Source organism: Mauremys mutica, chromosome 2 (assembly GCF_020497125.1).
Source record: "Mauremys mutica isolate MM-2020 ecotype Southern chromosome 2, ASM2049712v1, whole genome shotgun sequence".
Lineage (NCBI taxonomy): Eukaryota > Metazoa > Chordata > Testudines > Geoemydidae > Mauremys > Mauremys mutica.
Genome location: NC_059073.1, coordinates 206,138,342 through 206,155,965, shown reverse-complemented (window position 1 = coordinate 206,155,965; position 17,624 = coordinate 206,138,342). Strand labels below are relative to the sequence as shown.

Below are 17,624 nucleotides of genomic sequence, written 5' to 3'. Positions count from 1 at the left end.
TGTCCTGAGAGTTGCTGGTTTGAGACCTAAGAATATGATCAGAATAAAATAGTTGAACTATGTTTGATCTGACATTCTGGCTTTATACTTGTGTGGGCACTCAACTCAATATCACATTTCTGACTGAATTTTTTTTTATAATAATATATAGAGATATACCTATCTCATAGAACTGGAAGGTTCCCTGAAAGGTCATTGAGTCTAGTCCCCTGCCCTCACTAGCAGGACCAAGTACTGGTTTCGCCCCAGTCCCTAAGTGGCCCCCTCAAGGATTGAACTCTCAACCCTAGATTTAGCAGGCCAATGCTCAAACCACTGAGCTATCCCTCCTGCCCTTTTTAAATCTACTATTGTTGGAAGTTATATTTACTACTACTGTAACAGAAGGAGAGCAAAGAAATATTTCTCTCTTCGGTCTATTTACTTTGTATATTTGACAGCATTTTCTGTATAACCAGTTTCACTGTTTCCTCGGTAGAGTCAGTTGGTCATTATCTTTTGTTTGTGTGACTCTCACACTGCCCAGAGGAGAGAGGCTTTTTTAAATTAAGAAAATATGGTACTAAAATCACAGTAATTAGCATGGAGATTTGGGCTGGGTTGTTTATAAATGACTAGATTAATTTTGTTAAATATTCTGGCATCTTGGACAAAAAAGGTTATAACAGCATTCTTATTAGCAGAATTTGTCTTGAATTAAAGTTAGAACTAAACTTTGGTGATAGTTTGGTTCTTGTTAGACATGATATAGTGAAAGGACTTTGCTTCATAGAATATTCGGGTTGGAAGAGACCTCAGGAGGTCATCTAGTCCAACCCTGTGCTCAAAGCAGGACCAACCCCAATTAAATCATCCCAGCCAGGGCTTTATCAAGCCGGGCCTTAAAAACCTCTAAGGATGGAGATTCCACCACCTCCCTAAGTAACCCATTCCAGTGCTTTACCATCCTCCTAGTGAAATAGTTTTTTCTAATATCCAACCTAGACCTCCTGCACTATAACTTGAGACCATTGCTCCTTGTTCTGTCATCTGCCACCGCTGAGAACAGCCTAGCTCCATCCTCTTTGGAACCCCTCTTCAGGTAGTTGAAGGCTGCTATCAAATCCCCCCTCACTCTTCTCTTCTGCAAACTAAATAAGACAGTTCCCTCAGCCTTTCCTCATAAGTCATGTGCCCCAGCCCTCTAATCATTTTCGTTGCCCTCCGCTGGACTCTCTCCAATTTGTCCACATCCTCTCTGTCGTGGGGGGCCCAAAACTGGATGCAATAGTCCAGATGTGGCCTCACCAGTGCTGAAGAGAGGGGAATAATCACTTCCCTCGATCTGCTGGTAATGCTTCTACTAAAGCAACCCAATATGTCGTTAGCCTTCTTGACAACAAGGGCACATTGTTGACTCATATCCAGCTTCTCGTTCACTGTAATCCCCAGGTTCAGTTTGGTGTTTTGTGTTAATTTGTTGTTGAAGCCAAACCCAAAGAACTGAGCATGAGTTTTAACCCTTCATAGGCTGTAGCAGGAGACATGCCTCCTGCTCATGTAATTAACCTATCTAGATATTTTATATCATGTCATCACCACACCTTACAAGAAAGTAAAACATGGTTCATTGCCCACTTCTGCAGTTATGGTTTTGTAATTCCTTCGATCAGGCTAAACCTTTTCAAAGCATCTGTTTGTTCAAACCCCCCCCCCCTCCCCCGGAATGTGCATAAAGATACGAAACCTGAGTGGGGCAAGTCTCTATGTGAAAGCAGCGAGGAAGCCAGCAGAACAGGAACAGGCTGGTGCTCTAAGGCTTGCTGCAGGACTGTGTGGAAGCAGCATGGCTCCAAAAAAGCAGCAAACAGTATTGGAAACAGCATGGTTCCAGGGGCACAGAGAAGGGTAAGCTTGGGAAAATGGGGGGGGAAGGGTGTTATCCCCCTCCCCTGGCCCCAGAGACAAGGAAGGGCAGGCACAGGCAAATTACACAGAGGCTATGGCTACATTAGCGCTTCAAAGCGCTGCCGCGGCAGCGCTCCCGCGGCAGCGCTTTGAAGCGCTAAGTGTAGTCAAAGCGCCAGCGCTGGGAGAAAGCTCTCCCAGCGCTGTCCGTACTCCAGCTCCCTGTGGGGAATAACAGACAGCGCTGGGAGCCGCGCTCCCAGCGCTGGGGCTTTGACTACACTGGCGCTTTGTAGCGCCGCAATTTGCAGCGCTGCAGAGGGTGTTTTTTCACACCCTGCTGCAGCGCTGCAAATTTGCAAGTGTAGCCATACCCAGAAGGGGACAGTGAAAAGAAGGGGAACTAGCGTCCCCTGCCCCAGATACTTCCAGCCACAGGCAGGCTGTGTAGGCAGGATGGCTCCAGGGCAGGGCTGGATTACCCAAGAGGCAGACTAAGCACGTGCTTAGGACAACAGCAAAGCAAGGGGGCACCAAAAACAAAGTGATTTTTTTTTGAAAAAAATTGATATTTGATATTTCAAAGAAAGCATCAAAGTAGTCATCAAGGGAAAAATCAGAACTTTGTTAGACTTCCTTACACTCCACTACACACACTTCCCCCATTTTTCTGTTCTCTTTTTATTACTTATCACCACCTAAATCAGGGGGGCGTCCTACTAACGTAGATCGAAATAATGCAAGGAAATCAGCGACTGTAACTGATCATCCTACTCCTGGTGGGAAAACAGACATTGTTCTAGAAGGTGTGGATGTGTCAGAGACTGAACCTGCTCATGGTGTAAATAATAGGAGAAAAGATCCTGGTATGTGGGTTGATTTCAGTACTGATGATGTAGCTTACTGGATAGATTGTGGACCAAATGACGTCGGACTTTTACCAATGGCAAACAAACAAGATATTGTCCACAAAAAATATTTTTCAGCATGAAAGCGAATGGTGAGAAATACACTCAAAAATGGCTACTGTATTCACCATCAACAGGGTTTGTGTACTGTTTTGTTTGCAAACTTTTTGCATATAAACCTTCAACATCCCGGTTTGCTGCAGATGGATTTAGTGACTGGTGGAATACTGTTTTAATTGAACAACATGAAAATAGCACTACTCACAGAGATTCAATGTTGACATATTTAAATTGAAGACAGGGCTTTGGATTGACACAAAAATTGGAAGAACAAATTAAAGGAGAGCGTGAATACTGGCAACATGTCTTGCAGCGTGTTATAGCTGTTATTTAAACATTAGCTGAACGTGGTCTGCTTTTCCAGGGATCAAATAACACATTTAGATTATTGCAGAATGGAAATTTCTTGGGATTGTTGGAGCTTGTGGCCATTTTTGGCAGGCCATATTTCAAAATATGGGAATGCTGGTAAAGGTAACCCTTCATACTTATCCAAGACAATATGTGATGAACTCATTGGTCTAATGAGTGACAAAGTTCGTTCAGCTATTGTGGATGAAATAAGTACTGCTGGGTACTTCAGTTTATTTGTCAACTCCACACCTGATCTTTCACATATTGATCAATTGAGTATTGTACTAAGATATGTGTCTCCCACAGATGGAAAACCAGTTGAACGATTTATAACATTCTTCAATTTGAAAAGCCACACTGGTGAAGAAATAGCAAATCAAGTACTGCATTATCTGTGCCAAGTTTGCAAAATAGATTTCTGAAAGTGCAGAGGTCAGTCTTATGACAACGTTGCCAACATGTCAGGGCGTTATCAAGGAATGAAGAAGAAGCTTTTAGAACAGAACAAATATGCCATATTCATACCATGTGCTGCACACTCTCTCAATCTTGTTGGCCGCAGTGCTGTTGATGGTTGTCCAGTGGCAGTAAGGTTTCTCTCAACAGTCCAGTTACTTTATACATTTTTCTCTGCCTCAACACACCGATGGGCAGTTCTTAAAAATATTTGGGCAATGACTGTGTGTTGAAATCTTTCTAATAATCGCTGGGAGGCATATGCGGTGGCAAAAAGTGCAATTCTGGAGTCCTACTCAAAGATTGTGGATGCATTACTAAGGCCAATCACAAAAGGGAGAAATTATACGAGAGGCAGAAAACATTGCAAACAAGATGCAAGAACTAGAGTTGTAGTCATATTGACCACGTGGAATGAAATTTTACAACACTTTTACCACACAAGTCAAGCTCTCCAAGAAAAAGAATTGGATTTGAAAACGTGCAGATGTCTGTCAATCATTAGCAGATCACTTACACACTTTGAGGGATGATTTTGAAAGATTTGAAGACATATCAAAAGATATCTTGCCTGATACCAACTACAAAGAAGCCCAGTCCCGCAAGCAAATCAGGAAAAAACAAGCAAATGATAGCAGTGCAACAGAAACAGCATTGAATCCTAGAGACAAATTTTGTGTATCTACACACTATGCTATAATTGATATATTTGAAGCTCATATGAAGAGGAGAGGTGAAGTGTACAAAGACGTATCAAGTAGATTTTCTTTTCTAAATGATATGACTTATCTGACAAACAATATTCACAAGTATCAGAGGGGTAGCCGTGTTAGTCTGGATCTGTAAAAGCAGCAAAGAGTCTTGTGGCACCTTATAGACTAACAGATGTTTGGGAGCATGAGCTTTCGTGGGTGAATACCCACTTCCTCGGATGCATGACACCCACGAAAGCTCATGCTCCCAAATGTCTGTTAGTGTATAAGGTGCCACAAGACTCTTTGCTGCTAATATTCACAAGGTTTCCAAAAGCTAGTTGACTCATACCCTGTTGACTTGAACATGAATCTCTGTGGAGAAGTATGGCAGTTCCACTGTTATATGCGCGCAAAGTTTAATGAAACAGGAAAAATGAAATTCAGTCACATTGATCTTCATGACACAATATTGAAAGATGTGGAAAGATACACAATATGTATTTTCAAATGTAGAGCTCGCACTACATATTTTTCTAACATTGATGATTACTAACTGCTTCGCAGAACGCTCTTTTTCTCAGCTGAACAGAATAAAAACCCTCAGAGAACAACAATGTGTCAGGATAGACTTGATTCACTTTCCCTATTGTGTATGGAAACAGACATGCTTTGTCAAGTCAGCTTCGATGAATTTATCCAGAATTTTGCAATCAGAAAATCTAGAAAGAAGCTATTTTAATTTCAGCATACATGTAACTTTTGTGTCATTTTGAAAAATAAAATTTAATTTTACGATATAGTATTGTTTTTATTTTGAATTACATATGCGGGGGGCACCATAATCTTTTTAGTGCTTAGGACCTCTAAAGGTCTTAATCTGGCCCCAGAGATAGGGAAGTGCAGGCACAGGCAAATTACACAGAAAGGACAGTGCAAAGAAGGGGAACTAGTGTCCCCTGCCCCAGGTTCTTTCACCCCCAGGCAGTGAAGCTGCAGCCAGGGAGGGTGAATTTGCAAGTGAGGGGAAGCAATCAGCATTTGCAAAGCAAACAAGCAAGGAATTCAATGTGCATGGGGGGGAGGGGTATAGAGCAAGGCAAGGAAACTTTAACTGTTTCAAGTACCAGCCAGCCTTGCAATTCTTTAGTAGGCAGGCTGCAAGCTGCAGTCAGGAAAGGGGACTTGGCAAGAACACAAAATATGCAAGTACAACATAACAAGGAAAGCTCATAGTTACCACCCTGCACTTTAAGCAGGGTGGTGGTGGGTGTTTTCTGACTGGCCAGGAGAAAAGCAGTCAGCGCGGTGGATGACTCACCACCTAGGAATGAGGAGTTACAGTACAGACCCGTTTACCCACAAATCCGCTTAAAGCACAGTAGCGCCAGGCCTCTCAGTGCTACCTATTTAACACACGAGACCCGTTAACACGCAGTACAGGAACTTGCTATGTAGTGCTATAGATTTGCTCACTAACTCACTGACATAGAAATCAACAGGAAGTGCGGAGCGGAAACGTGTTGTACGTCTTTACTGATATTGGTAAAGATGTATCACGCATGCTTAGTCATTGTCATGCTAGAGATATATATAATATATAGTAGTTATATAGTAATATATATACTACATTAGAAAATTTTAACCGTAGACTTAATATAATGGCAGAGGGCAAGCGTCAGCGTTCCTACACTGTAAAAGAAAATCTAGCTGCAATAGATCAAGTAAACAGTGGAGAAACCCAGGCCGAAGTTTCAAAAGATATTGGGATTACCAAATCTACTCTCCAAGGATGGCTAAAAAGCTAATCTAAACTGAATGGCTTTGTACAAAATATCGATTCTGCAGCGGGGCTTAAGCGAAAATGTGTGTGCTATTCAGCAAAACCCACAATAGACAAAGCCACGTGCACATGGTTTGCTCAGGAAAGCCTGAAAGGAATGCCGCTAAGTCGGCCAATTCTTCAAGCCCAAATGACAAAATTTGGAAATTTAACGGGGGATGAATCATTCCAAGCCAGCAAGCAGTTTATAAGTCGTTTTAAAAAGCATCATGGCATAGCGCAGGTATCAATTTCTGCAGAAAGCCGATCAGCTGATGAATCGGCCGCAAACGCGTTTCCCACCAAGTTAAAATCTCTTTTGCAAAATGAAGACTACCATGAAGAACAGCCTTATAATTGTGATGAAACAGCTTTATTTGCAAAACTGCTACCTGATAAGACTTTAGCCTTTAATTACGAGACACAGAAAACAGCTAGATTTAAAAAGATAAAAGATTGTGTGACTTCTTTTTTGTAGTAATAAGATGGGCAGCCATAAGCTTGCCCCCTCTTCTCGTTGGCCACTTTCATAACCCTCGCTGTTTTAATCAGCTCAGTAGACCCAAACTGCCAGTAATATATGCTAACAGCAAAAATGCTTGGATGGCGAGACACATTTTCGACGACTGGTTCCACAACAGCTTTGTTCCAGCGGTTCGTAAGCATCTGCAGTCAAAGAAACTCGAAGCTAAAGCACTTTTGCTACTTGACAATTATCCAGCCCATCTTCCAGCTGAATCACTGGTATCGAGCGATGGAAAAATTCAAGTGCTATACCTACCATTCAACACAACATCAAAAATTCAACCTTTAGACCAGAGCATTATTCAGAATTTTAAAAACAATTTATCGACTGGAGCTGATTTCAGCAATCGTGTCATGCACGTCTTCATTTCCGAATTCCTGAAACAGTTAAACATGAAGGAAATTATTTATTTAGTTAAAAAAGCTTGGGATGGAGTAAAACAAAAGTCCGTTGAAAACTGCTGGATGAAGGCTCTCGGTGTTGCCTTTTCTGTCAAAGACAGCTCAGACTCGGAAAACTCCAGTAGTGGCACTGATTCAGAGCCAGACTTTGAAGGATTTTCGGAAGAAGATGTCCTATAAACATGCATGCAGACAAAAGAGGATAAAGGTAAACTCTTTCAAATGGTAAAAGATCTTAGTTTGGATACGTTGCCGGAAATCATTACCAAGTGGCTGGAAATGGGTGAAGATTGTCCGACTTCAGAATTTCTGTCTGAGGAAGAAATATTAACTGGCTGCGAGGCTATGTCAGACTGCGAAAGTGATGGTGAGAATTCTAATAACGCAGGCCTAAATGACAATGACGAGGATGTCATTGAAAAGGTCAAAATTTTGCCCACAGAAGCACTTAGTGCTTTAGAAACTGTTGTAAGATTTATGGAGGAGCAAAATGCAGAAAATATCAAAATCATTCATCTGCGGTAAATGACAGACTTCATAAGAAGGAAAAAAAATGCGAACCACAAAGAGCAGAAAATAACAGCGTTTTTTTTCTAAGTAAATCATAGACACGTTGTTCAGCAAGGCCCTCTTAACCCACGGTCTGTTAACACACGGTCATGATGGCTTGACTCCCGACATCCTCGGGTAAACAGGTCTGTACTATATAAACATCAGCATCGGTTTGGCCCCTCCTCTCATTTCACTCATTTCCTGGGAGGGAGAGGGAGCAAGGCAAGGGACAATTAATGTGGGGGGCAGGAGGGAAAAGGGAATAAGGCAAGGAAAATTACCTGTTTCATGGCTGTGAGCAGCAAGCAGCGCACAGCCATGAAACGTGCCTATACCTTTGCTGGAAAGAGGACAGGCACAGGCTGAGCAGCCCCAAGGGAGCCCATGGACTGGAAGGAAACCCAAGACAGACAGTATTGCAGCGGGGGCAAGAGGGCTCACAAGTCTGTAGATTGCTACTGCCCAGGGTGGTGTGTTTAATAACCCCAGGCATAACCCAGGGCAGCCTCATGGACTAAGGGAGGAAAATGATCATAGGAAAGTGTCCACACACTCAGGTAAGCAGGCTGTGTGCATTAATGGGCTGGTCAGCTAAGATGCGCAGCAAATGGTCAGTGATGTTGTTTCTAGAGTGACCAGACAGGAAATGTGAAAAACTGGGACTGGGAGGGGGGTAATAGGAGCCTATATAAGAAAAAGACCCCAAAATCGGGACTGTCCCTATAAAATCGGGCATCTGATCACCCTAGTTGTTTCTGAGGTTTTCTCCACAGCATTACAACACTTCAAAGGGCACAAAGTCACCTAAAAAACCAGGATGTTTTCTTCCTCCTAACACAAGGGATGGTGGTAATGCTAATCCCGGGGGTGACCACACAGAGGCTGGGGAAATGGGTGGCAGAGGTAGTATCTGGCGTTCCAGCCTGGCAAAGGGTGGCAGTTGCAGGGGCCACAGCCAGGTGCAGGGACCGTGCTCAACCAGTCACTCAGTGAGTTCACCTAAGGGGAACAGGAGTCAGCCGATTGGGATATTAAATACTCTGGGCCCAGGAGTGGAAGGTCGAGAAGCCTGGGCAGACCCACCTAGGGGTGGCACCTTCAGTGGGGGGCATTGATGGTATTAGACAGCTGCTGCAAGCTAATTTGCAATTACAGCAGCAGCTTCAGGCAGCTAGATGTGAGGGGTCTGCACTGGGTGACAGGGTAGGCTCAAGTTTCATCAGCAGGACAAGGAAGCGACATATACTCATCGGCCATCAGGGCATGTAACCGCAGGGGACAGGGTAGACACTCCCTGGGGTGCAGGGCTCTGCAGTACGGTTATGCCAGTGTAGCTTACGTGGTATGATTTTTCAGAATCTTTTTTGGGAATAGTCATGTACATGAAATAGCTGGTATTTAGGATTATGCTATTTCTATGCATGTATCATCTTGGTATCTGAAGTTATGAATATTAGCTATGTTTACTACATGTTTGCTACTGTGGTAACGCCCACAAAGTATTTAGCCAGCACATGAAGGGACAAGTCAAGTTGAATGGCCCATTAAGGAACACTTAGCTCACAATGGACCCTGGAAAACGCCTGTCTACACTTAATAGACTTTTCCTGTGAACGTTCTAACTAGAATATGGGTGGGGGTGATGGACATGTAACTTGTCCATGTGACTTCAAACATCGTCTTTCTCAGTGAGAACATACTTCGCTTCACTTGGCAGAAGGCGAGGCCACAGGCTGGGGGCAGGGCAGAGTCACATGCTCCCCCTTGTGTCCCTCCCATGAGTGCAGTACTGGCAAGAAATGATTTCTACTTGCACAACTGCTTGCCTCATTTGGGATACCATGAACCCCAGAGCAGTAATAAGACTGAAGTTACTGAAATTTTGTTCCGCTTTTACCCAAACCACCTAAAGCAGAAACTCCTTACTCCTACCTCCAAGCTACGCTTCTATGGAAGGGCTAGACAGGTAGGCAACCTATGGCATGTGTAGGTTGCCTACTGCTGGCACTCACACTGCCCGGGTCCTGGCCACTGGTCCGGGGGCATCTACATTTTAATTTAATTTTAAATGAAGCTTCTTAAACATTTTAAAAACCTTATTTACTTTAAATCCAACACTAGTTTAGTTATATATTATAGACTTCTAGAAAGAGACCTTCTAAAAATGCTAAAATGTATTACTGGCACGCGAAACCTTAAATTAGAGTGAATAAAGGAAGACTCGGCACACCACTTCTGAAAGGTTGCAACCCCTGCTTCATATGAACAGAACAGACTCCTGAAACTCTTACCTCAAAAGTGGTCCATAGTCATGCAAATAGTCCCATTGTCTTCAGTGGGATTGATCAAATGATTAAGGGTTTACAGGATTCGATTCCAAGTTTGTAAATTGTTCTGGATGAAACGGCCAATGCCTGAGCTGTCAGATCAGAAGGAGTTTCATTTGAATAAAGGTGGGCAGATGTGTGATAAGTCTTAGCTTTGTTGCTAAGATGAGGAACATATTTTCAGTAAAGTTCTTTGCAGATTCCTGAGGCAGGTGGTTTAAGGCCGTCAGTGTCCGAGCATTATAATCTTCATTTGTAGTTCTCTCACCCACAAAGCTGGAAAATGAGGCATATGTTTTCTTTGTTTTGCTGCTCCAGTTCCAGTTAAGAAAATGCATGTTAGACTAGTTTGACTGCAAAGAAGAATTCTGTGTACACTGGGGACAACACGTGATTCCTGTCAGGCTGCAGAACGGGCTGACATCAGAATCCAAACATCCTCTGGTCAAAGCAAGCAGAGGCATTCCTCTAATGATTTGGACTTGATGTGATGCAGTATGAATGTCATGGATAATTCAGACCGATGCGGAGAAACAGAATAAAAAACACTCTTTAAACACTTTCCGTCTCCCCTCCCTTCCCATCTTTCTAACAAACTTAAACAAAAACTTTGTTTGTCTATTAGCATATGTATTGTGCTGTTAAAGACATCTAAAGAATGAATGTCCTCCCTAGCCACGTTCTGCTCCTTTACTCTTTCCAGTATCCAGTACCCCGTACCCACTAAAAATCTCTTGCCAGTACTGCGTACTGGAGGGTACTGTCCTACTTGCACTACTGAGGGCAAGAGAAAAAAGTAAATGAGAAGAACTCTGTCACCTGCACAGCTGCCAGGAGTATGCTGCATGCTTGTGAAGGTGCAGCAGTGCACATATTGCCCCTCTGTCCCAGGAACGCTCCAGTAACTCTGCAGTGCCTCTAACTCAAAACTGTCTCCAAGTGCCGCACTCTGGCCTTTGACTTTTCCCATTACCCTTTTAATATAAAGATTTTGGGGGGAGGATGATTGTAAAAACAACATCTTCTACAAGTATTCCAAACTTTTTCCTCTAGAACTTGGCAATTTGAAGCTTATTTGGTATTACCCATTATACACTTTTTCAGTCACTCTGAGACAGAGACTGTTTGAACTGGGATTTAGACCTAGTCTGCTTAAAGTTTTTGTACTGTGGTATAATTATTTTGATAATGGATTGGACTTTTTACTAAAATAGTTATACTGGTACAACACCTAGTGTAGATACAGTTATACTGGTATAAAGGTGCCTTAGAGTAGTATAGGTTATTCCCTTTCTTGTACGAGAATTGCTATATATCAACACTGTGTGTGTGTGTGTGTGTGTGTGTGTGTGTGTGTGTGTGTGTGTGTGTGTGTGTGTGTGTGTGTGTGTGTGTGTGTGTGTGTGTGTGTGTGTGTGTGAGAGAGAGAGGGAAATATGGGCCTAATGATGATTAGTACCCAGCTAGTACAGTTTATTTTCCAGATATGCTGGTATCTGTTTTAAATGAACTGTGTGTAATCTTTTATCTTTGCATTCCTTTTATATCATGGTGAATATTTCAGAATTAACTTCTAAATCATGATTTCCATAATGCATGTGGAATTTAAATGCTAATTTTCAGCTTTACAAATTAATTAGGTACAAAGTTACTTATTTGAGTGAAAATACAATCTCCTGAGCCAGAGAAAATTAATCAAACCACACTTGTTTCCTTTGTAAAAATACATTTTTGTGATCTAATCTTTTTTTTATTAGTCCTTGGAGATGTAGAACTTGATACATCCTGCCTCAGTGTATAATAAAACTATTAATGGGTCCATTATAAGGAAATGGCAATCTTACCTCTACATGATGGGAGCAAAACATATAAATAGCCTTCAACTGTCTATAATTGTGAGAGGTTTTCTTTTGGTTGTGTTTTCTGTCTTCCTGTTTAATCTTGTCTGGTGTAATTATTCTTTTTGTATTAGTGTCCTATAAATGTAGTTCTAATAGATTTGATTGAATACTGGCAATTGTAGCTGCTACATATCTCTCTTAGGAAAAAAAGAGCTATTACACTGGAAAGTATAAAATCATTATGAACAACAGAAGAAAAAAATTTCATTCTCGCATGAGGTTACCATGAAAATAGTGGGTCACAACTGATGGATTTGTGTGTCTGTGAATTATAGTGCCCTGAGTGGTGGTTGAAAGGACCAAACACAGCAGAATACAATATTAGCTTTCATTTTAAGAAAGGATTTTGTCTGACAAATGTATGGAAAACTACGCAGCACATGAGGTTGTGTAAAAGGTTTGTTAGCTTAAAAAAGGCTATGAATATTGAACAAGACTGAAGCATTCTGAGTGTAATTTTGTAAATTGTGTGTGTTGTGTGTGATACTCACTCACTTGTGTTGTGTTGTTTGCTTGAAAGGGTAATGTGGTGGTCTTTATAATATGTTTTCTGTCATCCAAACTAAAAGCTTTTTTTTGTAGCTTGATAATAGCTGAAGTCTTAATTCCCAGAAAAGGAACCAGATCTTTGCATCTTGACATGCAGTGTTAGGATTTTCATGTATTAGCTGGAGTCACTAATAGACATCATGGGGGAAGAAATTTATATGCCAACTGGTCCTTTTAGTCCACATGGATTTTAGCCAGTAGATCTAAATGGTGCAAAGGCCCATCAGCCATGTCTAGAATGCCCATACAATGCCAATTTTGGGGGAAAGGATAGGGAGGATTACGGATGCTTTACTACAGAGATCTTTTGTGAGGAGTGGGATAGAGTCCCTCTCAGTGATATCTCTGCTATAGTCCATTCTGTACAACCAAGCTGAAATATTTGAGTTTTGGGGCCTTCTATATTTGAGTAGTGTGTCACAGGAATTTGTCTCAGAATTCATAACTTCATTGTAAAGATTTTAATCATACAGAATTTAGGGATTTTGTGGCAACTTAACTCTGTTCCTTTGCACATCTTTCCTCACATAACCATAAAACATAGACAAATTGGCTATTAAACAGTAAGCTTGCCTCAGTCTTAACTATAGTGGTGCTCCTAGCCCACTATAAAAAGTGAAATACTACATAATGTAATGGTTCTCTATATTGTTTGACTGGTAGCACACTTTAATTCACACATTTTAAGCCATTCCTTTCTAAATTTAAAAGACCCTACTTGCCATTAGTGGGGAAACCTAACTTGCTTTTTCGTTAGAGCTTCTAGAACTGGAGTTCAGTGGCTGTTAGTGCAAACTCGCTTCCTTTTCTCCAGACTTCAGTTGTTCTCTTATGACGATCTTTATTGTCATCCTTGTTGGAAAGCTTATCTCTCAGGAATACATAGTTGCAAACAGCAACAACAATAACACAGCTTGAGTGATACAATTTCACTGTGTTTCCTCTCCAAGCACCTAGAATTTGTCCAATGCCTTTCACTCTACTTTATCTTTAGCATATGCTCTGCCTATCTTGACTAGTTTTCGCTTGAACAGATTCATGGGTACATGAGTTTCTCACCTAATATAACTCTGTTACTTGCAGTGATGGAGAGGTGGTCATAGTTTACTGTTTCCAGTATGTCTCCACTTAAGTCTGCCTCACAGTGAATGGGAATATACCTGATTCCAAACTACCTGCCTCTAAAAGTCATCTTCAAAAATTAATTTCATATGAAATCTACTAGTATTTCACCTTGCATACTTGCATTGAGTCGGTTCACATAACTAGCAGTATTGGCACCAAAAAAATCACCTATTAGAAGGTCAACAAACATTGGTTCTTCCTGAAATACCATGAGTTCTCCCTTACTTTGAACAAGGAACATTCCCCAAGAGAAAGCCATCTTACTTCTGTGTGTAGTAACAAACTCTGATAGCCTGTGCCTTTATGCAACAAACCAAAAATGGTGAGACTTCTGGATGTTTACTTTATGAGGCTGTGTCATTTTCACAACTGCCCAAACACTTACCTTAGTTCAGTGGGCACTGTTGTGGTAATACGGCATTTAATATGAAAAATGCAGTGAGTCACGAGTATTAATGCATTTCTTTTTCTTTCCTTCACGATTGATCCCAGTCCCTTCATGTTTCTGTTGTCATAGCCATTCCATCTGTCCTGACAGCAACATAATTGGCCCAAAGAATTTCTCCTCCTTTCAGGTTGTGACAATTCTTGGGGCACCAAGGGCTGTGAGTCATCTTGTTGCCACCTGCCTCCAATGTAAGGGAGTCTTGCCTGTGCCAACTGGTTGTTAGCTTTCAGCCACTCAAGTACTCTTTCCTACCTAGGGAAATAGATTCTCATGCCAAAGTTCAGTCTTTTCCAGCATTTGCTGGCCCCAAGGAGCCATGATCCAATTATTTGTGAAGCACCCCCCACTCATTCAATGTACCTCATCAATGAATGGATGTCTTTCTCCACCCTGTGCGATACTGAATCAGTCTTTTATCTTTAATCACAGATAGGGCTATTCCTTCACTGTCATCTAGTTCCTTTTCACTTCCAAGCAGTTTCAATGTTTATAGTTTCTTTGATGGTTTTCCATTGACTTTGCTGGGTTGCAGTGATGAACAATTGAGCAAAACATTAGGTAATCCACTGGCTAGGAAGAGGTGACAATTCCCTCCTAATTGAATGCCACCACTGAGACATACTATTCCTTAGTGACTCACACCAAGACCATATGGGCATAATTTTCAGTATAGTTACATTATTCCTTAAATATTCCCTGTACACGCATATTGCAATGATTATCAGTATTGGTAAGTGACAAGCTTTCAGAGATCTTGATAGATAAATATTATGAAAGTGGCATATTAGGTGTAGTGAGTTTGTGAGACATGAGTTGCTTGTAAAGAACAGTGAATCCTTTGCCATTTGGCACCAATGGGCCTTTGTAATACAGGTAGACATTTGTTAAGCTTTTGAAAATTGTTGCAAGTTGCCCACTCTGATAATTCCTTGCAAAAGAGTTTAACTTTTTGACATTGTCATCATTCATGAAGTCACTATTTGAGGCCTACCTACTTTTATCCACCGATTGGTCCAATAGAAGTGCAGATCTTCTGGCAGCTTCTGTATTGTGGGCTGATGGTGAACTCCGCACATGTCTTCAGAGCACTGACTGATTGTATCATTAAACAATGGAACTTTAGAGCAGACATTTATTTAGATTTTTGTTTCAGTGAATTTAACTTTACACTTGAATACTTTTTTGCACAAATAGGTTGTTAATTAAAACCTATGTTCTTTTAATCATGCACAAATAAAGCCTTAAATCTCCAATCCCACCAAACATCTGTGTTCAGAATAGAACATCATGTGGTCTGCTGTCAAAATCAGCCTGTGATGGAAACAGCATCAAAGTCCACAGATATCCTGAAACCAAGATGGCTATTTAAAAAAAATAGTCTTTTGTATGTTGTTGCAACCATATATTCCTAACTACTGTATCAATATGTGAAAGAAAGAGAGGTGAGTGAGGGTTATTTCAGAGCTTAAATATCTCTCCATCCCTATTAGATACACCTGACCATTTCCTATTTTCACTGAGAATTTCATGTGATGGAATGGCTATTGTTCCAGGGTACAGTCGTGACTTGCTCCCTAGCTTAGACTATATATGGGAAAGCACAGTTCTTTTTTTTTGCATGTGTGTTTCTCACTGAACTTGAGTCTCACGGCATACTCAAGCTGTGTTGGTGGCAAATTGTTTGAGAACCACATTCCTACCAAAATACTTCTATGGTTATGTGGGGAAAGGCAGTTTCTTTATATTATTTGCTGAATGCTATGTGATCTTGCATGGTATTTTTTCAGTAATGTAGTAAGTGTCCCCCCTCTTGTTGTAATACACATGCACTAGGTCAGTGTGTGTGTATGTGTCTCTCTCTCTCTCTCAATCTTGACTTTGAACTTCCTGACACATACATGATTTAAATGCAGTCTTTACTCGTGATAGGGTACCTATTCATATCCTGGAGAATTTTACTTGAGTAAGGACTGAGTGATTGGGCCTGTAGTGTTTTGCATGATTTCCTTTTTAAAAAAATCAAGTGCAAAAGCATTAAACAGATAAGGCATTATAGAGTTCTAATGGAAACTGTGTTTCCAGTCTTACCTATAACAACTCTACCTCAAAGGAACAATTTTTGTCTCTAGAGTTTAAATTGATACTCAGCATGGTGTAAAAGTTAAGTTACAAATAAACAAAAGCTAATCATACATAAGTACATTCTGGCAAGAATACATAAAAATCACTAAGCCTTATGAGGACAGTGCAGAATACACCAATGGTCAGATTTTGATACTCTTGTTGAGTATTGCCTTACTCCATTGAATAATCAATAGTCCCAGTGGTCTCAGTGAGACTATGCTGCAAACTATCTTAAGCACGGACAGCCAAATTCTCACCTGTTGTAAATCATTGTAGTTCTATTGACTTTACTGGAACAATGCCAATTTGAACCATCTGAGGATCTGTCCTAGAAATTGAGCAAATTTGTTAGTCAAAAAGGATGCCTGGAAAAATGTACATAAACCTGGATATTTGTCAAAAGTTAATTGAATATTGGTTTTCAGTTAAAGATGCCAGACTTTCGGAGTTGTCTGATTCAGCTTCAGACTCAACATGTTGTTTGACATCCTGATAATGGCTTCCATCCAAAACTAATTTTGTCTGATTGTATATCAAGTTTAGTCATGAAATGAGCAAGAATTGGCACTGGTATTTTAAATATTAAAATACTTGCTTAACAAGGTTTCAACAGTCTTGCTTGTTCACAAATCTCCTTGTTAGGTATGCTAACGGGGGAAAAAAGCTGTAATCTAACAAAGCTAGAACGAAAACTCCCTGCAGTTGTTCTTGTTAAACAAGCTGAGTTCAAAGAGATCCTAGCTTTGTATGTTCTGTCAAAAAAAAATTCAGATTAATTCAGATTAATTACGCATTCTGCTCAAATATCAAGAAACATAACAAACATTTAGTGCACTTCCTGTGGTGCCTCTAAAATTAACTTATTCATGTGGACTCAGAAAGGGCTATTTTTCCTGCATAGATCCAACTTTGAAAGCTCACTATATCGTAGCTTTCTCTTTCTGGAGACTTTTCTAGAAATCCATTTATTTTATATTCTAACATGAGATGAGTGCTGTTCAGGGGTGCGGAATTAATGAACTTAATTAGAGTTGTAAGCTAGATGATTGTTGCTTTATTGGTGTTTCCTTAAAAAGCCAATACTGTACATTGTTTTTCTTTAAAAGTGAAACACAGTGAAACTACCATGTCAGGCAGTAGATGTGATATATCTCTACTTTAGTAAGGCTTTAAATACTGTGTCATGTGACCCCCCCCTCATAAATCAACTAGAGAAATATAGCCTAGATCAATGGTTCCCAAACTTGTTCCGCCGCTTGTGCAGGGAAAGTCCCTGGCAGGCCGGGCCAGTTTGTTTACCTGCTATGTCTGCAGGTTCGGCCGATCGTGGCTCCCAGTGGCCGCAGTTCGCTGCTCCAGGCCAATGGGAGCTGCTGGAAGTGGCGCAGGCCAAGGGACATACTGGACGCCGCTTCCAGCAGTTCCCATTGGCCTGGAGCAGCGAACCGCGGCCACTGGGAGCCACGATTGGCCGAACCTGCAGACACAGCAG

The 17,624-nt window shown here is 41.1% G+C and overlaps 1 protein-coding gene across 9 annotated transcripts in view; it reads left to right on the top strand.

Annotated features, from left to right (window-relative positions):
- Positions 1-17,624, top strand: part of BBS9 (Bardet-Biedl syndrome 9) — a 519,285-nt gene that overhangs the window by 154,167 nt on the left and 347,494 nt on the right. The gene's annotated exons all lie outside the window — the stretch shown is intronic.